General features: G+C 40.8%; 1 protein-coding gene and 1 long non-coding RNA gene across 8 annotated transcripts in view; both read right to left on the bottom strand.

The window, feature by feature from the left end:
* meis2a (Meis homeobox 2a) overlaps window positions 1-27,380 on the bottom strand; it is a 225,099-nt gene that overhangs the window by 98,765 nt on the left and 98,954 nt on the right. The window lies entirely within an intron of this gene.
* The window catches only part of LOC130930940 (uncharacterized), a 28,942-nt gene continuing 1,676 nt past the window's right edge, over window positions 115-27,380 (bottom strand). Inside the window, exon 2 of the long non-coding RNA XR_009067130.1 lies at window positions 115-27,358. This is a non-coding gene — a long non-coding RNA (uncharacterized LOC130930940). The remainder of the gene's footprint in view (window positions 27,359-27,380) is intronic.

A 27,380-nucleotide genomic window follows, 5' to 3' on the forward strand; every position in this document is an offset into this window, starting at 1 on the left:
CATCTAGTTCTACATATATGTGATATCTACTATAGCCGTATGTAGCCGTATGTTTGTAGCAACTAGCAACTGGGTGTGTTTGAAGCAGCTGTCGGCTGCAGTCAGGTATTATTGTTTTGTTGTTTTTTTTTTTTTATCTAGCGGAATGAGTTGAACATGATATTTACTCTCGGTCCGTTTCTCATTGCGTCCCGGAGACTGCGCTGACTGTTTTTAGGTCTGCTTTACCTGGTATAATTCAATAATCGGAATTTGGATTTTTGTGAATCGTTCTCGAATCTTCCATGGCCGAATCGCGAATCTCAGAATCGGAAATTTCGCACGCCTCTAGTAACTACCCACCTCTGCATAAAGGACACAGTAAAAGGACACAGAATTACCGTAATTTTCTGGACTATACGGCGCACCTGACTATGAGCCACCACCCACCAAATTTGGCACGAAAACGCTCATAGATAAGCCGCACTGGACTATAAGCCGCAGTTGTCCTCATTGTATTATGGGATATTTATACCAAAAGATATTAACTGGTAACACTTCATTTGATAATGGCATCATAAGACTGTCATGAGACAAAATGAACCACCATTAAGCTTTGAACCAATTGGGTGCATAGCCTTATTGTTTCTAAAAGCTTCATTTGGGCATGACTGCTCCCTTGTGGGAGACAGTCAACCTCTGCTGCCACCTGCTTTCAACACTGTTGTCATCCAACATTCCTCCTATTATGCAATGCGGCACTACAGATGTTAATAACAATCATGTTCTGTGCTAATTATTTCTTCAGTTACTGTTCCAGTTGTTTCATTAATTGCTAGTTATGGTATTTGGTAACATTTCTTGGATAGTGGTGCCATAATACTGTCTTATGACAGTCATAATTATTACATGACAATGTCATAAGCATTAATGAATGCTTATAATAGAGGTCGGTTAGTGTCATCCAGCAAATTATCTCACTTTTGAATGGCCGTAAAAAATTTGAGCTGGACATAAATGGAGTTAGTGAAATAATATGCCACATGACACATATTGACATCTGTCATAAGCATTCAGTAATGCCCATGATAGTGTCATGTCATATTTATGATGTTATTATGGCAGTCTTATGATGCCGCTGTCAAATAAAGTGTTACCTATTAACCCAAATAAATCAACAAATAAGCCGCACTGGACTATAAACCCAGGATTCAAACAGAGGGAAAAAAGTAGCAGCTTATAGTCTGAAAATTAAGGTATGTAAAGACATCATGAGCCAAAGAGCAAGACTGAATGATCGCCCAGTGAAAATAGATTGGACGTCTTGGGCAGTCATTGGCAGCATTTGAATGATCATTGTGCACATTACATGTCATTAAGTGTTTAGCTTGGTTTATTTTGTATATTCTTATTTGAGATACAAATAAAACAATTTCTACTTGTATTATGTTGAAGTAATTTCAAATGTGAACGATCTCATGCACTGTACTGTCATGCACAAGGAAAAGTGCATTGTACTGTAAACTGAAACAAGAAAATTGTCCGACTTGAGCAACAGCTGTAGCACAGTTGAGTTGATGGCAAGCAAAGGTGCATTCATGCGAGACTCCAAGTAACATGCATGATAACAAAGGCGGCCAAGCCTTTAATAAGCGCCACCCTGCCCCAACCTGTTGTGGCTGCAGATTTTTTGGGGCCCTCTCAAACACGCACATCTCCACAGTCCTCCTTTCATCTTGTCAAGACGTTATCTCCTGTTATTGCTCAACACGGCTCACAAACGCCCTGAGGAGCTTTCGCTTTTTCGCTCGCAATGGCGAGACGACGTACGACAGGAGAAGAAGAAAGGCCAACCAAGTCGGTTAATAGCTGAGCCGCGTTCCTGCGTCCTTCTTCTCAGCCTCGGTCTTAGGCTCAATCCTGCCCGGGGGGGTCGAGGGCCACCTTTGACCCGGCTGGCCCGCCTGCCTCGCTTACAGCTCTGTCGTTTGTTAGGGGCTTTATCCACTGACAAAGCAAGGCAGGATGTTGGCAGCCAACCAGCAGCCCCACGGGAGGATGACCATCAGCTAGCTCAGCTTACCGCTTATTACAGGATGGCGGGGCGCATGCATGCGTGTGCGTGTGTGTTCTTCAATGCATAAATGTTGTGTGGCTAAGAGCAATGAGGCTAACCTTCTTTCCAGGCCTGCTATTTTTTACTACCATGGCTGCGAGCGACAAATGTCCCCATGCGCTACCAGCTTACACGATCAGCTACAATCGGGCAAGCGTCCAACCACGCTGGATGGACTCTGAGGACCTCAGCACACTTCACTTGCCCCTAAGCTACTCCCTCCCTCCTCTGAGCTCTCAAGCTCACGGCGACTCACTAAAACATTAGATCATAAGACGACTCCGCTCCATAAAAATCGTTTAATTCATACTTCATATATACACCTTGGCATTAATAAAGCTGATGAACTTTCACTGCTCAAATCAAATGGGCCATTTCGCTGAGGGGGCACCATTTTTGCCTGTCTGCTATTCCCCCACTCTTTTTCTTGATTCCACATTTCCCATCGGGAGAAAGTAAAGGATTGCGCTTGGCATCTTGGCAAGCTTTTAAAAAGAAACTGTGAGGCCTTTTTTGGGGGGGGAAAGGGTAATTTTTAAAAAGAAATCGAAAAAATTGCACAGGACTTGCACAGGAAGCTTAAAGATCTCGACCAGGGATGTCGATGTGGTGTGGATTGCAAAATTCATATTTATGTAATCTTTTACAAACAAACCAACCCCAAAAATATTACTCGTACTTTTTGCTCCCTCAATCTGAGGCTTCACACCGTAGGTCTTAATGGACGATCCGATTTTTTCGTAATTTTCCGACTCGAGTGATTCAATAACTTGACGATCTGAATGGGACAAGTTGCATAGAAGTGGACAATTTCAAATCCAATCTGGGTCAATTTCGTATGTGGTTTGAATCCGATCTGGGCCACATTTTTCCAGAATGTCGCGGCGGTCTGGACTGTCTCCTGATAAGATAATTATTAAATGGTTATTAAATATTTGCTTTTACCGATGAAGGCACATAATAAAGTATTGATTGCTATAATAAGATGTACCATGATTGATTGCAGTAAGAGACATTTTTGGAATTGATAACTATAGACATGTTTAGCTCTTGATAATACTGCCTTGTCATTGTGACCGGTTTAAACCGGCCTAGGTTTCACAGGTCAACTTCAATACATTTGAGGAATCATATTGTTGCATTTTTTTACTTACCAAATACTACTGCTTCATGAAATTTATTTGATGAGATAGTTATGAAGTTGTTATTATATACAGTATTTGCTTTTATCAATTGCTGCCCGTATTGAAGAATTGCTTTTGCTTATTGCTGCCCACAATGATGATGAAAATGATTTTGCTTATTATTATTGTTCACAAAGAAGGAATGTTTTGTCTTGCCTGGTCAAGGTCAGAAGAGGCCGCTTTGCTTTGCTGAAATGTGCTGACACATAAGTATATAATTCTACCTTCATGCACACACATAGCCAAACAAAGACAAGAGGTTTTGCCAGCTTGCTTCTCCTTTTTCCCGTTTAGGGCAAGACATCCATCTGTTGCTAGGGCCATCACAAATAAAAAGCGAGGTGAAGGAGGGGCTAGTTAGAACGATTGCGGAAGCTGTATTTTGTAGTCCATTGTATAGGTCCCTCCTTCTCCTTGCAAGCTTTTCAACTAAATTGAGTGCCTTCTCTCCTTATTTTTGGTAAATTTATAAATGTCAACCAAAGGATTCATATTTGAACTTGACATCTCCCAAATCGGAATTCATGCAGCAATTATGTCAGCAAGGAGCGAGAGCGGCAGGCAGCCTGGCAGCGATGGAGCTGTGCATTAGCGTTAGCGTCTAGCTTGAACTCGGCTTTAATGCAGGAGGCGGGCTTAACCACAGTCAGAAAAAAATAAAAAGTATCAGCCTGACAATGCTCGGTTTTCTTTCTGTGCGGCAAATAAACAATATCTCAATATTGCTTACATGGCCAAGTCAGGGCAAACTGACCCACACACCGCCAAGCCACTAGAGGGTTTTGGCGTTTTGGGGGACTCTTGTCGACTTACTCTAGTTTTCTTCCTGTTGCACAACAACACCAACGGAGATGGAACGCTTGAATGTGGATCTTCAGCTCATCAGCAATGAACAACAAATGTTGATCATACAAATGTTGAGGCGCAGGCGAGGCAGAAGAATGTTGCGGATGTGGTCGTTAGCGCAAGAATGTTTGTAAATGGCGGTTGATTTCGCCCCGAGCCGGAAACAACAGTCTGAGTGGACCAATCACAGTCCATTTGGGTCACGTCACCACGCGTTGACAAGACGCGTAGTCAGAATTTTGAGGAGCTGCACGTCAGGCTACGGCGTAGGGTCGTAATTCGGGTCTGCCTTGACAGTGTAGGTCTGCGCAGAAGCATAACTCAGCCTTTAGTGAGCATGCGTAATACTTAAACACGCTCAATGGACTAAGGCAGTCTAAGCAGGCCCGCCCAAAAAATATATATGACAAAAAATCAGAATTGTCCATTAAGACCTGCAGTATGAACCTAGCCTGAGTGCAACAAGGGGGTCATTGACCTCCAGGCCTAAAGCGATAGCATGATGGCTTCCCGGCTAGGGAGGCTGTTGACAAGCGTCTGTGTTCTTTTCAACAACTCGTTGAACCACCCCCCTCAACGCCATCTACCCCTTCCCTTCTCTGGAATGTAACACAACCGCTCACTGAGGTAACCCAAGCACCTCCCCTTATCCCATCCTTCGTTTATAGAAAAAAATACAAGACGGACAGAAAAACATGGTCGAAGGAAGACCATCTGTGGGTGTCAGACAGCTGTCCTCCATCTCTCCATCTTAACCCCCTCTCTATTTCCTCCTCTCGCTTTAAAGATTGGTTTCTGGGCCCATTGCCTGGAGAATACGAATGATGCAATCGAGCAGAGGGAAGGACTCGCGTCCATTCCGGAATACCTCGAAAAACATCGGAAAAGATGCGAGATGAACACAAGGACATAAAACAGTCAAGACGGTGAAAGAAAGAGACTGTTGATAGCTGTTTCCTCGACAAGCCTGAACCCAGTCTTCCCTTTAAGTCTAATCCACCCCCCAGCCCCTTTACTTTCCACCCTGATGGAAGGATCGGGGGGCCTGACCTGTCTGGTGATTGATGGTAATGTCTCAGGAAGTCATTTTCCCCGACAGCACCCTGCCGCCTTTCACCAGGCCCGGTGCAGAGGTGAGGCCATCACATGGCTCCTTTTAACTCTTTGCTGGCTAGGCCTTCAGCTATCTCGCAAACCTACCCGGACAAAATCTGCGTCAGTCAGCGTCCTGCATTCAGTGCCAGAATAAAATCTGGGCGAGACAATAAACAAAGCCCATCCCAAAGTGCATCTAGCATGTGGCCCCTAATTCAGGTTGCCGGGGATGGATCCCCACGACTCCATTACTGTCAGCGCTTACCACCTCCATTATAGCAATTAGGAGGTTCTAACACTAGGAATGCTTTTGCCCCGCTGCCGAATTGCTAACATCTGCCCCATCTCATCGCTTCTCCCCAAGCGTCGGTTGTCTTTTCTCAGGATCGCAGCCCTTCTTAAACAGTCCCACTGTCTGCGCTCTAGCCACATTTGTTTTCTAAATCCACTCAAACTGCGCCTTTAAGAGACCCCTCTCGGTTTGAGTCCAAATAAACCGAAAATGATCCGTGACGAGGCTCGCCGTTCCCCAGCTTTCAATAGGCTTCATTAGTTTTTAATATCTGGCACGGGGAAGCAGGGTGTGGATAGCATGAAGATAATCAATGGAAAGAGGCTCGCAGCCTATTAATCTCCCCCAAAGGATCGTGGGTTAATACGCGTTCTTGCATAGGCAAACACGGCTGTCTGGTGAACACATCTGTCTGCCTGGATGGGCTACTTAATGAAACAGCCAGCGCTTGGCCATCGTGATGGATGTCGTCCCACTGGTGAGAAATGACTTCTCACAGACTGGGTTACACATGATAGGCCTCCATTCCAAATCATCGGCGACTATTTAGACCCATTTTAGGGCTGTTCAAGCAAGTATAACAAATGTTAGTATTATTTTCAACATCTTATTATAATTTTTATTTTTAAGTACCATTTTGATTCCCAGTAACTGTTGAGTTTAACGTACAACTTATGCACAGCTGGTACGACAAGTACTGAAATGTTTTGGACAATTTTATTTCTTCAAATATGGTGAAGATGTGTTATTTATATTGTTTTAATTGAAATACAGTGATCCCTCGCTGCTTCAAACTTCGTGCCTTCAGTCCATCGTGGATTTTCAATAAAATAAATAAATAAATAAATAAATACTAGGGTTGTTCCAATCGTGTTTTTTTGCTCCCGATCCGATCCCGATCGTTTTAGTTTGAGTATCTGCCGATCCCGATTTTTCCCGATCCGAATGCTTTTTTTTTTTTTTTTTTTGCTCCCGATTCAATTCCAATCATTCCCGATAATTTTTCCCGATCATATACATTTTGGCATTGCACTAAGAAAAAAATGAATAAAACTCGGACGAATATACACATTCAACATACAGTACATAAGTACTGTATTTGTTTATTATGACAATAAATCCTCAAGATGGCATTTACATTATTAACATGCTTTCTGTGAGAGGGATCCACGGACAGAAAGACTTCTGACTTTGTATATTGTGACTAAATATTGCCATCTAGTGTATTTGTTGAGCTTTCAGTAAATGATACTGTGGCCATCCCAAATATATGATGGGAAGTGGAACCATGACTGTGCGTCGTGCTACCAATTGATATATCTTCTCTGCGTTGGGAAATAACTTATGGTGTTAAGACGAAGATCAATTGCCACCTTGTTTCCCCACATTGCTTCACATGATATTTCTAATTATAGAGAGAGGGATTACAAGTCTTTAGCCAATTAAAAAATGGCTGCCAAAATTCACTCTATTTTGCGCTGCCTTTTATCTCTCTATATAGGTAAATCGGCGTCATTACAGATTGAGCGCGACAATGAGTGAGAGGGTCGTGCAGCCCATACATTAATTGCGTTATATTTAACGTGACACATTTTCTAATAAATTAATTGCTGCCGTTATCGGGATATTTTTGATAACCCTACCTTAAGCCTAAACTAAAGACTCTGGATGAGTGTAACACATTATGTCTGTAACGTTAAACACAATTAGAAAACGATTTAATTAAAATATATATATATATATATATATTAAAAAAGGCATGATCGATATTTTTTTGCCGATTCCGATACTTTGAAAATGACGTGATCGGACCCGATCGATTGGGATGCCGATCGATTGAGACATCTTTAATTATTTATATTGTTTTAATTGAAATACAGTGATCCCTCGCTACTTCGCACTTTAAACTTCGCGCCCACAGTCCATCGCGGATTTTTTTTTCAATTAAAATAAATAAATAAATAAATAAATACAGATAAGCTGTCCCGAGCTGATCACGTAGTCTCACTCCCCCTCAGTCTTCCTGCTATTTGTTGGTCAGGCGGTGCACTGGGGTTACTTATTAAAGTTAATGATGATTGACAGACATTTGGGTTTGATTTTGCCAGGGACGCAAACTGCAAAGCCCCGCATGCGTCAATCATCGTTTAACTTGTTAAACAGTTGGTGTGGCAACTCATTGTGTGTAAGTGAGAAGCTTGAGCAATTAAATATTTAATATAGCCAAGCATTTTCTACTTTATTCTTCATTAAAAACAATTCGGTGGGACTGCAACATGTTTAAAACTTATCATAAATATGACATTTGAAGTGCTTAAAAACCATTTATTAAAATATATATGGACATAAAAGTTTTTTTAAAATTATGCTTTGGAAAAAAAAGTGAAAAAAAAAGTGTCTTATATATTTTTCCAATGCTAAACCTAAATAAATACATTGAACATACAAAAAAAAAAAAAAAAAAATTCTCGGGGGGGCTACTTTTATCGCGGCGGGTTCTGGTCCCCATTGACCAACAGAATCGAGGGATCACTGTAACCCAGTCAAAAGCACCTTCTCTCCATTTTACTATTACATCATTTGCTTGCATGACTTAAATAATATGCATTTTCTAAGATACTTTTTATGAACCAAAATCATTACAGAAGATTTAAAACATGTGTACTATTAGCCTATACAGTATATCACAATTTAAAACGTGTCTGTTAAAAGTGCACACTAGTTGCTACGGAACATTAGCCTGGCCCCTTATGCCCCTCCCATACAGTGGCCTTTAAAGACAAAAAGCATTTTACAAAGTTATAAAAGTCAAACTTATGAGCTCGTCGTAATAGGATGTGTCGCTTTAATATGGTCAGCAGTGGTACATATAATATTGACTACCATATGAGTCTACGCCTCAGGTTTTATTACCAAGATGTACAGCCTTAAACGGTAATATATGCCTGACATTCCGATTCTGGCCTGATAGACCCAAGGTTCAGTTTGTAGATCCGCAGCTGTGTTCCCCTTGTCGGGTGTACAATGAGAGTGAGACGCATGGCCGCCGGAGCGACTCGCCGTGGCGATCATATCAGAAAATCTTAACGTGAGGCGGACAGATTTTAACGAAAGAGCGGTCGAGAGGACAGAGACGGCCTAAAAGAGTTGTTGTACAGTCCTGAGATAAAGAACGAGATGAAACCTGAGGCTGCCGGACCCAGATAAGCCGGGCTGTACTAATGTGTTGTGTGTCCATGCATGTGCATGTATGCGTGAGCAAAGCCATGTGTGATCGTTCCAGGTCGCGGTGACCCCCTTTGCTCGGCGAACTCCTGTAACAGGATCTCACCTCCCGGCCTCTTGCTAGCCTTTCTCCCAGTGTGCTAAACAGTCACCTGAAGACAGGATTAGACTGCTGTGACCCGGCCCGAGAGGTAACCGAGACAAAACGTCGGGGACAAAACATGAGCTGCGCGCTGTCACGTGTTGAGCAGATTCACAATAGGATGATGGGGTATGGAGGTAAATTTGGTGCAGGAGCAGCTTGTAGTCGTAGAAAATACATGTATTGTTGTAACTAAAATAGTTTATTTTTGTAGAAAATTTAACTTGTATCTAGGGCTGCAGCTATTGATTATTTAAGTAATCAATTAATCTATCAACTAGTTAGCAGTGTTGTTAATAACGGCGTTAGAGTATAACGGCGTTACTAACGGCGTTATTTTTTTCCGTAGTGAGTAATCTAAATAATTACTTTTCTCATCTTTGCAACGCCGTTACCGTTACCGAGGATGTAAAGGTGTGTGTTACTTTGCTTTACTACGTTGGTTGAGAGACGCGAGCAAAGTTAGAGACACGGAGAGAGAAGAGCGGGAGTGGGAAAGAGGGAGTTGTGGCGCGTTGCAAACACGATGCTAGGTTAGGTGGCTCCAATAATACCTGACTGTAGCCGACAGCCTACAAACTATGATGCTACGCTAGATATCATACGTATCTGAACTAGATGCGAAATGATACTCTTGCCGGCGCTGGTAAACAGCCGCCATCTTAAAGCAGTAGACTTCTCAGAGAGGCTCTGTTGTAGAGAACCTTCCTAGCGAACCTAAGTAACTTTTTGTTTAAAATACTCCTAAATCGGCAAAATCTTGACTTGAATCTTTAGATCAGCGGTCTCAAACCGACTCCACAAAGGGCCGCAGTGGGTCCTGGTTTTTGTTCCAACAGATCCAGCACAAACAGTTCAACCAATGAGGTTTCTACTAACATAAGCAGCACCTGATTGCAATCAACTGATTACACTTGTAAGAAACCAGATTGGTGAAAAGGTATTTGTCTCGTTTGGTTGGAATGAAATCCAGTACCCCCTGCGGCCCTTTGAGGACCGGTTTGAGACCTGTGCTTTAGATGATGAGACAGTTTAAAAACTTTCACATGTTGAAAGTAGACAGAAGGGAGCTAATGCAAAAACGGGAGCAATTTTAACAACTTTAACGGTTGATTCAGAACATTAAATGACTTCCAAACATAGAAAAGGATGCTATTTAGTTATCGCAATACCCACAATACCCCTGTGTCTTGTTAAGTTTAGGGTAAAGAATTGGGCTAAGGCGACTGTCCCCAATGTTTTTTCGTTTTTTTATATGAAAAAAAAAAAAACATGAAAGGTAAAACCAGTTACTTTGCCAAGTAACAAAGTACTCTCACATTAAGGTAACTGAGTTACTAACTCAATTAATTTTTGGGAGAAGTAATTCGTAACTGTGATTATATACTTTTTAAAAGAAAGATCAACAACACTGCTAGTTAGTTAAATTAATCAAGTAATGGGATTAGGAACATTTAAGGCATTGCAGATTAAATTTTTGGCGATGTAAAACAAAGGCTTGCTAATATTGCACTGTCAAAAGAGCATTAAATATGAATACAAAACAAAATTCCCGACTGTTTCTTTCTTCAAACTATGCAGAATTGCACTTTCATTTCACAGGAGCAATAAAAGTATTTAAAATAAATTAAAATTAAATTAGGCTCTAAGTACAACAGAAGAACAACGGGCTAACTTGAGTGGCAAAAATCCGCTAGCTTAAATGCTATAAAATGCTAACTTTTTTTTTTTTTTTTACAATGCTGTCAACACATTTCTCAAACACATATTTCTACAAAAAACTGCTAAATATACCTAGAAACTAAATTACAAACGCATATAAAAACATTAGCTCAAACAAAAATTTACCATATGGTGGTCTTAACAGGGAGCAGCTAGATTCAGGCATGCTATAATGAGTTATGTCATATTCAATGCTGCCACTAGAGGGCATTGTGATGAATAAAACTAAAAGCAAACACTTTCAAAACAAACCGTTACAATGCCACTCTGAGTAAACGAATCATCGAAGCAGCAAAATTTGATACGTAGCTTTTTTCTAATCAAATTACTCGAGTTAATCGATTAATTGTTGTAGCACTACTTATATCTATAGCAAATATAACTGTATTCGTTCTGTGACTTCAAATGTTGCGCGTCATACTTGTGCGGTTAAGGAGGAATCTAGTTACTGCAGAGGACCTGAACAGCATTGGTTCATTTGGACAACGATCACTGCATTTTTAACAAATACAAGTTGCATTTACCTAAACTAAAAACTTTGCTTTAACTATAAGTTATAAATTGTTCAATTGTGAACTTCAAAGTACTTCCACACAACATTTACTGCTGTAAACTAGAATCTGAATAGCTTTTATTGTCATTGCACTATGTTAGATGGTTAGTTAGTTTTATACCAGTATGGTATAAATGTTACTTTGGCATCAAATTACCTCAATGATGGCAGGCTAGAGGGCATTTTGTGTGTGGATGAGGTCAGATGCACAGAGGACACATATAGGAGGATGGGTTTAGTGAAGATGTCACCAATGTTTGTTGTTGTTGGGTAAAAACAAAGCATAAAAGCACATAAGAGGATTGGGGCCCGATAACCCGACGCCTTGGGGTGGCTCACATTTGGGGCCGATGACTCAACATCAACATCGTCAGCGACGCTGTGACAAATGCGCGACGCTTCATTTGCGAGTTATTATGCGGGCTGCGGATGCCCCTAAAACCCCCTTTGAACTTGTAATTGCCCCCTGGTTTCAGTAATGAACATAAAGGAGAGATCCATTTGGAGACATGGTGCTAATTACGCGTTTTAATTTTCCGCATCTTTTTGAAAAGGCTAAGGAAAGAGGAGTAGTAGGAGGATGATGCTCTGGATTGGGAGGCTGTTGTCGTCATCTAAATACTCGTACAGTCGGCTTCATGGGCTTAAGCGGGGTGCTTTGTGTGTCAGACACCGCAGCCTTGGGGATCCGCGGCACCAGCGATCAATAGTCAGACGGATTCACATCTGGAGCCAAGGCCTACATTTGGATTTATATATTTGATTTTTTTTTTCTTTCTTTGATTTCCACCGCTTCTATCATTGGGATTTGATTTTCTCTGTATCAGCATGTGGTGTAGCTTTTTATCATTCAGGCACTGCTGTGCAGAGCCATGATGCTAATAACGGGGCAGTCTAGAACAGCTTCTTTCACAAGGAAAATGAGTGCGTAAGAGACGTAACAGTAGATCCACCTGTGTTGTTTCCGGCAAAAGCGGAATATTGTTTGTAGTATCCGTGTGTACTGTCAGACAACGGATGATTAGAAGCGTAGTGATGTCAGCCTCAGTGTCTGGTACAATGTATGCTCTGGGACAGCGAAATAGGATGAGATTGGTTGTGTTAAACCAAGGGCGTAGGTCTGCATAGGAACAGTCGGGACATAACACGACCAATTTTTCAGGATGCTCAAATTGTCCACACCGACTTTTAATATTTGCATTATATAATTACTTCAGTTATATAAGAAATGCAGATTGCCTTCCCATATGTTGGAAGAATAGAATAGGCCCTACCATTATTAAGTGAATTATTTTCATTATGCTCAGACTTACATTTATCCCTTTTCACTTGGTGAATGAGCTGGTCCATTTTTTCCCACCTCAAATGTACGTTTGATTGGCTGATGATTTGACCCCCCCCCCCACCACCACCACACACAACACATACACAGCCCCGACAGATTCATGTTGACAACATGCCGCCTCGTCCGCCCCCTGCGAGGAGGAGGGATATTAGAAGTTCAGCAGGAGTAAGTAAGTAATGTAAAATGACGTAAATGTAGTGAAGGTGGGGGAAACACCACTAATTTTGCCACTGAAAGTCCAACCTGCATCAAGAGTTAGCATAACATTAAACTGTGTGAACTTGCTGACCTGCAAAACTACTGCAGTCAGGCGAGCCTCCACAAGGACCAACGAAGTCATGCTACACTACCATTCAAATGTTTGGGGTCTAACCGACCCCAAACTTTGGAACCATAGTGTTCATATTGAAAAATCCCATATGATACACTACGGTTCTAAAGTTTGGGGTCGCTTAGACCCCAAACTTTTTAACGGTATTGTAGCTGTCCCTCATTTGGATCATTGATTGCATTATGTGCATTATGGTGCTGCAACTTGGTGGCTTCAGAGTGCAAATCCCTTTATTAAAAAAAAAAAAAAAAAAACGGGGCGCTATCTAAGAATAGGTCCACTTCAGGGGGACACTGACATGAACATGAACTGACATGAAAAAATTATCTGTGAAGTTAAAATAACATCAAAACTTCATAGATGCTGTCATATAATCCCTACCAATGTTGAGACCAAACCTACACCCCTTTAAACTGAAGTCACAAGTCAACTTCAACCATCTATTCTGCGTTTATCCTTTTTTTTTTCTTTAATAAGCACCATGAAAGGCACTTGTGAACAATATCCACCAGTTCAATTCCCCCAACAGTCCTGCACAAAATGCTAAACTCTCCCAGAGAAACCAAGTCACGTTTACGACAAACCATTGTACCGTGTAAAAGAAGGACCAACAATTGGGAGCCATTCCGCCAAAGCTTCCCATACAATGTCAAAATGAGATATGACCCCCTCTAGTGGAAATGTGTGGATTTATTACGTTATTAAAAAAAAAAAAATATATATATATATATATATATATATATATATATATTTACAATTACAACTCCCACCTCAAAAAGAGAAAAACCCTTCCAAGTTCACATCATAAAGATGTATTCGAAGTTGACCTGGTCGGAAGCGTGATCTCACCACTTTTCCATAAGTGACAGTCAGAAAATATGCGTGTACTTTGCCAATTCTGCCAGAATTCCAAAATCTTTTCATCAGTTTTGGAAAAAACTCAAAGCACATTGAGGACAACAGTCAAAGATTAAACAAATGCATGCTGTCATCTTATTTTCCTACCCGAAGATAATGTGTAAAAGACCATCCTTTGGATGGGGTGTGACTTTCATTCAACTGACTTTACATATGATTGTTTTAATTCCAGAATGGCCTGTCATTACGGTAAAAATGTCCAGTTCTGCAATATCCAGCAGCGTAGGTTTGTCACGGTATAGTGCAGTAGGATCACTGTCTGTACAGAACAGTCCAAGCAGCAGTGCATTCTGGGTAACAGGTTGCAGACAGAGTCCACTGAGGTTGGCGGGTAAAGGAGCAACAAATTGACCCGCTCAGATTCAGTCTTTGATGAGCACCGGGATCATAAAAGCGGGTCGGCACACTCAGACAAGGAAGCAGAAGGAATATCAATGGGAGGAGGGAAAAGAATGAAAAGGTAAGGAAGTGGGTGGGGGGAGAGGTGAGAACAAGAGACATGGCTCCCAGTTATAAGGACCCCACTGTGCAGGAATCCTCAGCGCTCGCCTCTGGACGGAGCGGCGGGGCAAAACAAAAGCGTATATCAGCGAGGAGGTGTGAGGAGGGAAAAAAAAAATCACAGGGAATGGCAGTTTTGGGATTTGGTGCAGTCAGAGTCCCATGACAAACCAAACAGTGTAACACGAGGTCTGTTTTTGATTTGCGCTCACTGCCTCTCCATCCCTCAACCTTTTCCTTTCCTTTGCCTTTTTTTTTTTTTTTAAGCCCGCTTCCACGCTTACACTTCCTCCCTATATGCATGTTCTTCTCTGGTTGTGAGATGCATATCAAAAGCGGAATTGAGGCCTGCAGCACAATCCCCATTGGTCGCCAGCTTGCTACAGCCGCAACCGGCAGCCACCACCAACTGGGGGTGGTGAGGCTCGCCTGCAGGGCGCACCCACGGAAGGTTAAGGGGTAATTTGAGGAAACCAACTCGGAGATGTGAAACCAAAATCCGCTTACATATTTTCGCTTTGCGCCCCGAAAGGTCACACAAGAAAAAAAAAAATCCCTGAAATCAGCCATCGCCATCTAAATAGACACCCTCCTCCCCAACCTCTCCGGGGGCATGTGCGCTATCACAGGCTAGCTTACGCAGTCTATAATTGCAGATGACATCATTCACTCTGCCTTTTCAAAGAGTTAAGCAACCGCCTTAACATTTTAGACATATGTTATGACTGCATTAGCAGTGGCTGGAAATGCAGCCCCTGTTTCTGCAAAGTGGCTTGCCCCACTACAGCATACGATTAGGGTTGGGCATTGTTTGAATTTGAACGGTTCCGATTCCACATTCCGGTTCCAAACGATTCTCAAATGGTAAATGGTGTTATACTTGTATAGTGCTTTTCCACCTTGAGGCGCTCATAGCGCTTTACACTACATCGTCATCTACCTACCAGGACCAGGAGCAATGTGGGGTTCAGTATCTTGCTCAAGGATACTTAGGCGAGTTCATCAGGGCACAGAATCGAACCCATAACCTCTGGTTTGGAGGACAACTACTCTACCACTGAGCCATGCCATCCCGAAATCCTATTCCTTTAATAGTCAGGGTAAAAAAATTGTAGCTTCTCGATTATTTTTTTAAATTATATGAACTTTCAATTACCTATGAATTTCTCACTTAACTTGTACATAAATATCAGTCTTTGAACTTGAATATGATATTTCTTTCCACAAGAGTGCACTTACTCTAAGATGTTTATTTTTCAAAAGCTCACGGAGAAAACATTTACCCATATTCTTTTGCCTATGCTTTACAGTGTCTTATACTGCAGGCATTTTTACCTGTTATTGAACTTCCACTAATGGGCTAACCTGGTGAAGAATATCACACAAACAAACAAAAAAACAACCTTTAAAACCCAGTCCAGACTAGCAGCGGGGACAGCATAAAATTAGAAATTGTTTTTTGTTGAGGAAAATGATCATATCTGCCTTCTCAGGCAGTAAGCATGAGCGTTCTGGACAGCTAATGTCACCTGCAGAGGAGAACACACGTTCACTGGGTGTAGATGAAGCTTGAACGCATGAATATGAGAAATCGAGATCTGACAAAAAAAGGAGGGTCTATCGTTCCACCATCATGCAGCAGGATCCTCAGACCAAACAGCTGGTGCTCACATTAGAGTAGATAAATAAAATGTCATGTATTACTATAGTGAAGTTCGTGGGAAAAAAATGATGCACGTTGATATGACGGTGTATCATGGCCAAATTAATAAATTTTAAAAAAGGACTACGAGATTAATCATACTATTGCTACGAGAAAAAGTCGCAAATATTACATAGGGGTAAGGTAGCTGTGAGCCGCTACGCACTTTACATACATGTACCTTACCTGGGAGCTACGAAGAAGCATTAGTAAGGTGACGCTTACCATTGAAATGAAGATGGAAATGAAAGGAAAATATGAGCGAGGTGCGCGTATCCGTTAACTGGCTTTATAATACGGCTGTGAAATGTCTACGATCTCGAGGGTCCTGCACAAACCTCCGTTTGCCAGTCTTTATAAGTTAAGGTGACAATTATTATTGTGTTAACATCGCCAAAGAAATCGCCAGCTTTGTCAGGTTTTTAATCATTTATTTCAAGAACTTGTGCAACACAACACACCAACTGTCCTCCGCAGTTGACGCCAACAAAAAAACATTCTAAGAGAAAGTAAAATTTCAACCACATCTTTCTCACTCTGTCATGTCAGCCACGTGGTGCGTTCAGGTACAGCACACAAAACACGTCTCCCACATTAGAACCGGATTCGTTTTACTTATAATTGATTTGTTTTACTATGTGTAATTGCCATTTGTAAAAGTACCAGCAGCAACTTATGTTTGAAATTATTAAGTAGTGCATTTGGTAAGACCCGATTCAAATGCAACGAAAGGCCAAGCCGCATGGCCGAGTGCTGGCGGAAGACAACCGAATGGATGCCAGGCGGCGGACGACCGAGCTGAACAACCGGTAGGACGCCCGGGATGCCAGGCTCTGGACGACTGAGCAGAACGACCGGGACCACTAGTACAGCGGACGATGCCTTTGAGTACGTGCTGCTCGCGAGCAGAGTCCGCAGAGACTCAAAAAAATTCATCTTTATGAGACAGACGGCGATGAGGGAAAAGTTTAACCGGGTGTCACGGCCAGAACAGCGTCATCTTTCAGTTAGTTATGTGTAAATAAGTTGTTACTTTGCTATCAGAAGCTCTATTTGTCTTGTTGTTGATCTTATTTTGTAATTGGAAAACATTATTCAGATGTTTGGGATGTAATTGAAGCAAAAATAGCTGTGTATAAGTCAAAGTTATGTTTGAAATGTATGCTTTCACAAAAAGCTCAATTTCTCCCTTTTTTCATCCGAAATTGGAAAATTGCTCAAACTAAGCTATTTTCTAATGCTGTTTTCTAAAGAATGGAAAAAAGATATGAACTAACTTTTTTTTCTGCTGAAAGAAAAGAGTCTAGTCTTTTGGTGGCTTCCATGTTTATATTGCAATAGAAAAGAATTTTCTGTGGGCCTTGCAAAATCAGTCAAAATCCAGTAAAATGGCCGGGAGCGCCGGTGAAAATGGCTGGGAGTGAATGAGTTAATAGCTATGTTACGTTAACATACCCGCCATGTTTGCATTTCGTTGTTCATGCATCATGCAACATTATCATACTGTACACTTATTCAGCATGTTGTTCTCTATTGTATTTTTATTTTGAATTGCCTTTCAAAATGACATATCTGTTCTATGTGGTGGATTTTATCAAGTAAATTTACCCCAAAAATGCGACTTATACTTTGGTGCACCTTATGTTGTTTTTTTTTTTCTCTTCATTGCGCATTTTTGGGCTGGTGCGACTTACACTCAGGTGCGACTTATGTCCGAAAAATACGGTATATTTGCTGGCTGACAATTACATATAATTTACACAGTCCAATTGCTACTCCATCTATTTCACACATTGATATGTTTTAGCTACGGAACGGTCTCCGCACTACTAGCAGATTATAGAACAACTGAATGAAAACCAGTAAGTATAGCATTGACTGAGCATGCCTTCTTGTACCGCCTGACCACCTACGCTTACGCCAAATGCCGTTCCTAATCTGAAAATGTGGTTTATGAGCACTGTTGCAAATTGAGGACACTGTATTTTGCATCTTTGTTGGTTTCAATGATAAGGTGGACTAAACGTGTCATGCAGATGTCGCTATTGCCAGCTTGCGTGAAAGCAAAACCAAAGATTCGTGTTTCTCCTTACAAAGCATACTGTGGTGAACCAAACTTGACCACTCAGTGGAAATGTGGCTTTGTTTTCAGTGGAGCATCCTCAAAGCATTGGAGTTCTGAGTAAAGAGACTCAATATCTAACTCATAATACACCCCCCACCCTGCATTTTGCTGTATTAGTAGATGGTACAAGGGGTTTCCGCCTGTGCAAATTGGTCGTAAACAAAACCCCTTTGTGAAAACACTCATTTCTGCTTCTTCATTAAGTTGCAAACAGCAGGAGGGAAAATTAACCTAAAGCGAGAGAGAGGAAGGAAAGGGAAAATGGGAGTAAATGGGGAGATTTGGGATGGTATTTGTGTGGGGGGGTTGGGGGCAGCAGGGAGAGGAATTACGGCAGCTTTCCTTGCATTTCCACATACACAAAACATATGGGGCTCATCTTGATGAAAAAAAAAAAAAAAAAAAGAACGTGTGGTACGTGCTTCTTCACAAAGGCGCACGCAAGCGTCATACTTTATATGTCAGGGGATTGCACGTGATCTTAGGTGGCTTTGAAGTGGAACTACAGATCTGGATTAGGGGGCAAAGTATAAAGGTCCGACGGCGGAGATTGAAACACACTCAGGCTTATTACAAGTGCTAGCAGTGTGATGCCAGAGTTGATGTGGCCTGTAATATAATTATACAGCCTGTGAAAATGCGACGTCACCGGATCCCCCTCTAAACTTTTATTCTGTCTTTGCGGTGCTCCCGCATGTATAAATGAAGGCCTCTTGTGAAGACATTTAAGGGTAATCGAGTACGATCTCAACATTGGTTGGGAAGAGCAGATGGTGGCCGTTGAGCAGCTAGCAGACAATAGCGAAGGCACCTCCTCCACACCGTCTTTATCAAAGCCCCCCCAATGGAAACTCGCTTGTCTAATTGTGCCTAATGTCTGTTTGGCAAACAAAATCACACAAAGCATTGTCGGTATTGTCACTAAAGTAATGTGATGACTTTCTTTTTCTTTCTTTGGCCACTAATAGTCGCACAATTCGAGGCCTTGGAACCAAAACGGCTGCCCAGGTTGCCATGGGTGACTGGAGAGGTGACTTTTTGGCTGCGAGGCAAACAAGCACATGACAGATTAGTGTGTGGGCCTCCTCCAGGCTTCCACCTCTATGACCTTTAGGATCTCCCTCCCCTGCTTTTGCTCCATCTTCAAGCCTCTAAAACCTTCTCCCTCCTTCTCCTTTGTCCTGGCTTGAAAAAGTCAAATACTCCACTTCTCGAGACCATAGCATGAGGCAATGCAGCCAATGCAGTGATTTTTTTTTAGGCGGAGGAAGAGGTGTTCAAAGTGTTTGCAGATGTGTCTCCACCAGTTCTACATTGCTAGTGTTCCACACAAGGATTACTGTAGAACAAGGGTGGCAGACACAAGCTCAGGGGGCCTCATATAACTTATTGGCTGCGAGTTTGACACTCATTTTAGTTTAAATTCAACCATATATTAGCAATATGCTATTATCTGAATCTCATGGTTCAGTATTAACATGGAATTTTTCTCACGGTATTGCAGGAAGGTTGGTGGTTGAGGTGGGGTGGAGAGGGGCACCCAGGAGAAGCAAAGTCAAGTCAAATATATTCCGATAGCCCTATCTCAAAGGGTTACACAGACACAGTTAACAAACAGTAAACATTTAAATGATAAAAAAAATATTAAGCATCAAACAAACATTTGAATGTTAAAAAATGCATATAATCAAATACAATTAATGCAATCAAGATAAGCACTTTGTTTACTTGATGGTTGAGTTGTGGTGTGTATTTCAGGTAGTCCGTGGGTTACGAACGAGTTCCGTTCCTACACTGGCCACGTAACCTGAATTTCCGTGTAAGTCTGAATTAACCCTTTAAGTAGCCCTACAAAATAACTATCCAAAAAGTCCAAAAGTATTGTATTTTGTTTAATGATGGAGGAAACACTGCCCTCTGGTGGCAGCATTGGGTCTGGCTGGACTGTCGTCTTGTATGACTGAAAAGCAGACTCAGACATCGATGCCCACATAACTATTTAAGTTGTTTCAGCTAATATATGTTTGTGTATGCATTTGTAATTAAGTTAACAGCTACAGTTTGTGAAGTTACCCCTGTGCGATTTGCTATGAGATTAGGGAATATATGAGCATTTGTAGCATTTAAGCTAACAGACTTTTGTTAGGCAAATTAGGCTAAATTAATCTAGTAAATTTACTCATTGATCAGACTAGATGGATGTTTGAACACCAATTGTTTTGTGTCAAGGGTTTTATTGGTAAAATGTGTGTTTTTTTGAACATGTACATATGTGTGTTACAACTTTACAAATTGTCTGGTGGTAGCGTTGGGTCTGGCTGGACTGTCACCTTGTGACTGAAGATCAGGCTCTCGTCAAACATGGATAAAGGACTGCTGTGCTGTGGTTTGGCCCACAAAAGGCTGTAAGTTTTTTCAGCTAATATATGTTTTCACATGTATTTGTAATTAAGTTTAGAGCAACAGTTTGTGGAGTTACCTGTGTGCAATTTGCTATAAGATTTGTAAATATGTTAGCATTCATAGTATTTAAGCTAGCGGCCTTTTTTTTAGGGATATTAGGCTAATTTAACCTCCTAAATTTACTCATTGATCAGACTAGATGGAATTTACTCATTGATCAGACTAGATGGATGTTTGAACACCGATTGTTTTGTGTCAGGTGTTTTATTGTTAAAATATGTGTCGTTTTGAACATAAGTGTACATATGTGTGTTACAGCTTTGCAAATTGTCTGATGGTAGCGTTGGGTCTGGCTGGACTGTCGTCTTGTATGACTGAGAAGCAGACTCAGACAAGGATAGCTGTGCTCTGGTTTAGCCCACATAATTCTGTAAGTTGTTTCAGCTAATATATGTTTGTGCATGCATTTGTTATTAAGTTTACAGCTATAGTTTGTGGAGTTACCTGTGTGCAGTTGGCAGTGGGATTTGTAACTATGTTAGCATTCGTAGCATTTAAGCTTGCAGCCTTTTGTTAGGGATATTTGCTAATTTAACCTTCTAAATTTACTCATTGATCAGACTAGATGGATGTTTGAACACCGATTGTTTTGTGTCAGGTGTTTTATTGTTAAAATATGTATCGTTTTGAACATAAGTGTACATATGTGTGTTACAGCTTTGCAAATTGTCTGATGTAGCGTTGGGTCTGGCTGGACTGTTGCCTTATGACTGAGAAGCAGACTCTCGACATGGTAGAGGACTGCTGCAATCTGGTTTGGCCCACAAACGGCTGTAAGTTGTTTCAGCTAATAATATGTTTGCATATCCATTTGTAATTATGTTTACAGCTACAGTTTGTGGAGTTACATGTGTGCGATTTGCAATGAGAATTGTAAATACGTTAGCATTCATACCATTTGAGCTAGCGGACTTTTGTTAGGCAAATTGGGCTAATTTCACCTACTAAATTTACACATTAATCAGACCAGATGACGTTTGAACACCAATTGTTTTGTGTCAGGGGTTTTATTGTTAAAATATGTGTCGTTTTGAACATAAGTGTACATATATGTGTTACAGCTTTTTAGGCTATTTTAACCTACTAAATTTACTCATCGATCAGGCTAAAAGGACATTTGAAATCTGTGCCATTTTGAACTTAGGTGTACATACTGTATGTGAGTAACAGCTTCACAAATTGACTTGTGTCAGTTTGTGGAGTTACGTGTGTGCGATTTGCTATGAGAATTATAAATACGTTAGCATTCGTAGCATTTAAGCTAGCTGACATTTGCTTGGCAAATTAGGCAAATTTCATCTAAAAATTTAAAAAGCTTCAAAAAGCACAATTGCCTTGTTTGCTGTCTGCTGAACAACTTCACATTTAGTGAGGACAGAACACGTCATATTAAGAAATTAAAGTAAAAAATAAGATACTGTAAGGTACATTGAGGTACTGCTTATAGGACTAAGAAAAAAAAAGACTGGAAACATAATGGCGGACAAGATTCGATAGTCGAAAGTCAATATTGCGTAAGTCGAGTACGTCATAACCCGGGAACTACTTGTATTCGTGTTTACCCACGGCGTTTTGTGAAAGACGTCTTCAAATGATACATTAGCATGCACTTCTATCCCCATCCATCTAATGTTTACCTTCATGTTATTAACACATGTACCTTCAAAACTCTATTCCTGCTGCAGCCCTGCTTTGAACATGGCTACATACTTACATAGCTGACCCGAAAATACATTTCAAACAATGGCACATGAGACGATACCATGTCGATATTGAGAAACTGTGGATATGGGGATATATAATGAACATTAGGACATACCTCATCCATATTTTATACAGCACCATTGGGAAGATGAACTACATCTACATTACTGTGTATACTGTCATAATGGAACTGTAGGCTTCCATTTGTTGAATGATGAGCGCTTTTTGTTTCTTTCTGCTCATTGAGTCGGCCACCAATGGATTAGAAGGACGACAGGAGCTTAAACAAAAGTGGCGATACAAACGGGGCCTCTGCAAACAACGTGGGCCTTTCCCCCTTTCAGAGCGTGGACTTGTACACTTGTTTATCATATGGGACAAACATCCGTTGCCAGGGCCTGGCCTGGCCTGGCCTGGCCTGGCTTGGCCTGGCCTGCGCCCATGTCTTGTGAATGACCCGGGCTGCTTCTTTTATGTGCATCTATAAAAGGGCGGTTGAGAGAGCAGCTCCCATAGGAGGGCTCGACCTGGCGATGACACCCTGTTGTCATGGAGACTAATTCTATGTTGGGCTAGGGATCGGGAAGGGGAGGAGGAGGAGTGGGCAGAAGCATTGTCACTGGTGTATCTAATGATGTTTGCAGCACAATGCACTCATCTTCTCGCAGAGTGGATGTGTCCTCACTAGGGTTAATCACACAGCTCTGACAGGGGACACAAGAACAGTACTGTATACTTTTATTCCCAAGATGTAAAACACAATTTAGATTTTCATCGTTATTTTCAGGGGGTCTTCAACCCATTGATGCATGAATTATGAAATCCTTGGTCAAGACTTTTTCTGAAGGGTATGTATTCTTCTTAAGACATGAGAAAAATGTTGTTTTTTTCAGTAGCTGTCCATTGTATTGACCACTATGCACCAGAGGGCTAAAAGTCACACATACTACTTTAGCAAAAATGTTTTTTTGTATCAAGTTAAATTGTTTTTAAAGTTGAATTATGAATGTGAAGTTACTCTCGCTTTACCCCTTATTACTGACTGATTTCTATACTTTAACACGTTCTATACAGTTGATAAAGGCTTTAAGAAGTCAAGGGTTCAACCCTTAAATCAAGGTTATTATTGTTTGGGATTTTTCCATTTAAAACTTGTTTTTTTTAACTTCTGTTGGTTTTAAAGGGATCCTCGGAGTTAAAGACTTGTAGGCTCTACCAAGCCACAATTCTCTTTTATTAAAATATGTTGTTAGAAACACGTATATTGTTGCCATTGATTTAAAAATCTATAATATTTAGTACATGTTTTGAGCTATGGAGGGCACCATGTTTTACACGCGCAATGCACGCTGACGTGGTTGGCCTGGACTGGGTAGAATAGCTTTGCTAGCTAGCAAGCAAAGCTAGTATGACGACTGGCATGATTTTGTCTCACATTCTGCTGCTGGTCAGATTGTTTTGTTACAGAGCTGTGGGATGATTTCCAAACGTTGTACCTGCATCCAATTCCAGCTAATCAGCAGTGTCTTTAAACCGATCCTAGGCGGCTAGTATTGACTTGTTGCCATTTGATGATTTGTGTATCCCTTCGTTGTTAGTTGCATCATTGCCTTGTTTTTTTCGTTTGTCTGCCTCTCACCGTGGTTTTCCCTCGTTTTTTTTTTTTAATTGATCCCGACCTATTGTCACGAACCCTTTTTGTGTCTCTCTTTTCGCGATAGCGTGTTTTTTGTGTGTTCAATTAACCCTTTTACGCAATCCATATGTTATTGTTATCTGCATGCTGTCTGAAGTGTGCCTCGTTTTTTAATTCCGTGGTCAAGCCAGCCCACTTTATTTTCAGTTGTGTTTCCCGTTCAGGTTTTGCCGCACAGACAGACAGTGCATGTGGGTTACAATTACTTTATATGGAAAATCATGACTCCATGCGGAAGTATAGTACTGTATATAGTCAACAAGCTCGTCTGTCACATGGGAAATGTAGGTTCAAATCTCGCTGGAGACTTTCATTTAGTTGCTTTTGCTCCTCATTTTGTGAAATATCGACAGCGCTGTCCTGCTCATCACTTTTCCGCTTGGATTCAAATTGGAAGGGCAGAACCAACGGCATGTTTATGTAGCTAATGAGTGACACTGTGAAAGTACAGCAACGCTGCCATGTAACGTCACTGCCCAAAGTGTATTGCATTGTCAACAACAATGACGACCTACTAGTTAAGCAAATTTTTTATATTTGATAGAAACAAAAAAACATCGAGAGAATATCAAATTGTTATAACTCATACGAACATTTATCTTTTAAGAAATACAAGTCTTTCTGTCCGTGGTCCCCTTTGAATAGTTTTTACAGCGTCTTTTTATTATTATTTTTTTGTAAAGATGCTTTAAACTTTTTTTTTTTTTTTTAATTTCATTCATGATTTTTTATTTTTTTATTTTTTCCTTTTCATATCTATGATAATCTTGCTTTGAACACATTTTCATTTTTTAATGTTTTTGTTATCTCTAATGTTTTTTTTTAATATTCATATATGTATATTTTTTGGTTGATATTTGTTTGTTATTTACACTTCCAAGAATAAACAGAACATGTTGACAGCTCATCCCTGATTTACAATGGCATTAACTCCATCGTCATCATAGACATACAATAAACTCCGTAAAACATACATCAAACCAAACTAAAACCCCATAAAATAACAAAGTCCATATAAACACCAAGCCAAGACGGTAAAAAAATGCAATCAAGGCTTGTTTTGTGTTCCAGGCTCGACTTTAACAGTACGAATACAATCCCCTATTGACACCGTTTCTAGTCCACAGTCCAAGCACTTTAAAAAAAGACCAAGGGATGTATCGCTTCCCTTTCAGGGAGCCCAAGGGACCAATACACCTGGCTTAGCAGCTTAACAGCATTTCCCCCAAACACCCGGGCCAAAGGGGTGACCCGGCAACTAAACTTGAGACGGTTGATGCCACAGAGAGGCTACCTATTCTCCTCGCTGACCACTCTGAGCGCACGCTATTTATTTTCATAGGTGTTTAGTGGGCTTAACGCAAAGTCTAAAGACAAGGCCGAAGTAGTATCTCTGAATCAGACCGCTTCCTGTTTTCATTGTGAGGCCAACCTTCGCCTTTACAGGGTTAGGGAGGGCCAGCGGGATCTCGCAGAGGGTGAAGTGGAAGGAAAGCCAGGGGCTAATTGTTCATTTTAGAGCAACAGCACGGCCTTTATTAAGTCATCGCAATATGTCTTCAAGCACAGGGTTTCCCAAACGGACGCTGAGGTTGAACATGTGGATCGGGGAATCACTCTCGAAATGTACTTGACCCTGTTTATTAGGGTTGGGAACCTCTTGGTACCTCACGATACGATTTGCGATTCAAAGCTCACGATAACGATCTCACAATATGGCAATACAAAAATTATCGATACATTGGTCAAGAAATCATTCTAGGTAGGGCTGTCAAATTTATCGCGTTAACGGGCGGTAATTAATTTTTAAAATGAATCACGTTGAAATATGTGACGCAATTAACGCATGCACGGAATGACCCGTTCATGCATTGCCTCAAACAGTTTACAATGATGCGGTTTTACCACGTTGGGAGCGAAAAGGCAGAGAAATGCGAGTGGACACAGCCGTTCATTGACGATCTTTTTCTTAACACGCTTAATTGAACACAACGCAGAACATATTGTATACCATTTGCAGCCACTACTGACAGTCATGGTTGCCCAACTTCCCAGCATGCATATGAACGAAGCAGGAGACAATTTTTTTTCTTAACACGCTTAATTGAACACAATGCAGAACATACTGTGCAGCATTTTCAGCCACCACTGACAGTCATGGTTTCTCAACTTCCCATCATGCATTTGGGCAGAGCAAGAGACGATCTTTTTCTTAACACGCTTAACTGAACACAATGCAGAACATACTATGTACCATTTGCAGCTACCACTGACAGTCATGGTTGCCCAAATTCCCATTATTCATTTGGGCAGACCAGGAGAAGTTCTTTTTCTTAACACGCTTAATTGAACACAACGCAGAACATACTGTATACCATTTGCAGCTGCCACTGACAGTCATGGTTGCCCAACTTCCCATCATGCAATTGGGCGGAACAGTTAAGTCGCTGTGGTATCATTTAGTGAAAGCACAACAAAAATAATATTCCTATCCCTCAAAAAAGGGTTAGGGTTTTAATATAAAATTATTATAACTCGTACTCAAATTTATCTTTTAAGAACTACAAGTCTTTCTATCTGTGGATCCCTTTAACAGAAAGAATGTTAATAATGTTAGTGCCATTTTGTGGATTTATTGTTACAATAAAACAAATACAGTACTGATGTACAGTATGTTGAATGTTTATGTCCGTCTTGTGTCTTATCTTTCCATTCCAACAATAATTTACAGAAAAATATGGCATATTTTAGAGATGGTTTGAATTGCGATAAATTACAATTAATTAATTTTTAAGCTGTGATTAACTTGATTAAAAATTAGGATATTACTATACTAGGATATTCTACAAAACAACTAATAAACATGAAAAAGAAGCTTCTGCTGTGAATTGGAATGAGTTTATCACTAGTAGACGTCCAATCCATTTGAACTGGGAGGGTGGCAGCGAATGAACATTCGTTCATTCACTGCCATCCCTCCCACTTCAAATGGATTGAACGTCTATGGCCGTCAGTGGCACCCAATGGCTGGTACGAGGTAATTTTGGGGCATTTCAGGTCATTAATTTTTTCTTTTCATCACTTTCTGCTTATTGGGGGGCAGTTTATGGGTCATTTCTTGTTTATTTTGGGTTACAGAGCAGGAAGTGACCTGGGAATCTCCCAAATAAATAGGCAATGACTCAAACTCAACAGGAAGGGACCTGTAAATGCCCCAAAAATCAGAAAGAGTGACTGTAAATGCTCTGGTTTTGAATGAACGAATGTTCATTCGCCCCTCCCAGTCTAAATGGATTGGGTGTCAAAGACCGTCAATGGCAGTCATAGAGTTAACTGAGACACTATCATGATGGAGGATTTTGTTTGCAACTTTTTTTTTTTTTTAAACATTGACACTTTTTTAAAACGATATCTCAATTCTTGGCAAGAGCATATCGATAA

This window comes from Corythoichthys intestinalis, chromosome 15 (genome assembly GCF_030265065.1).
Source record: "Corythoichthys intestinalis isolate RoL2023-P3 chromosome 15, ASM3026506v1, whole genome shotgun sequence".
Taxonomy (NCBI): domain Eukaryota; kingdom Metazoa; phylum Chordata; class Actinopteri; order Syngnathiformes; family Syngnathidae; genus Corythoichthys; species Corythoichthys intestinalis.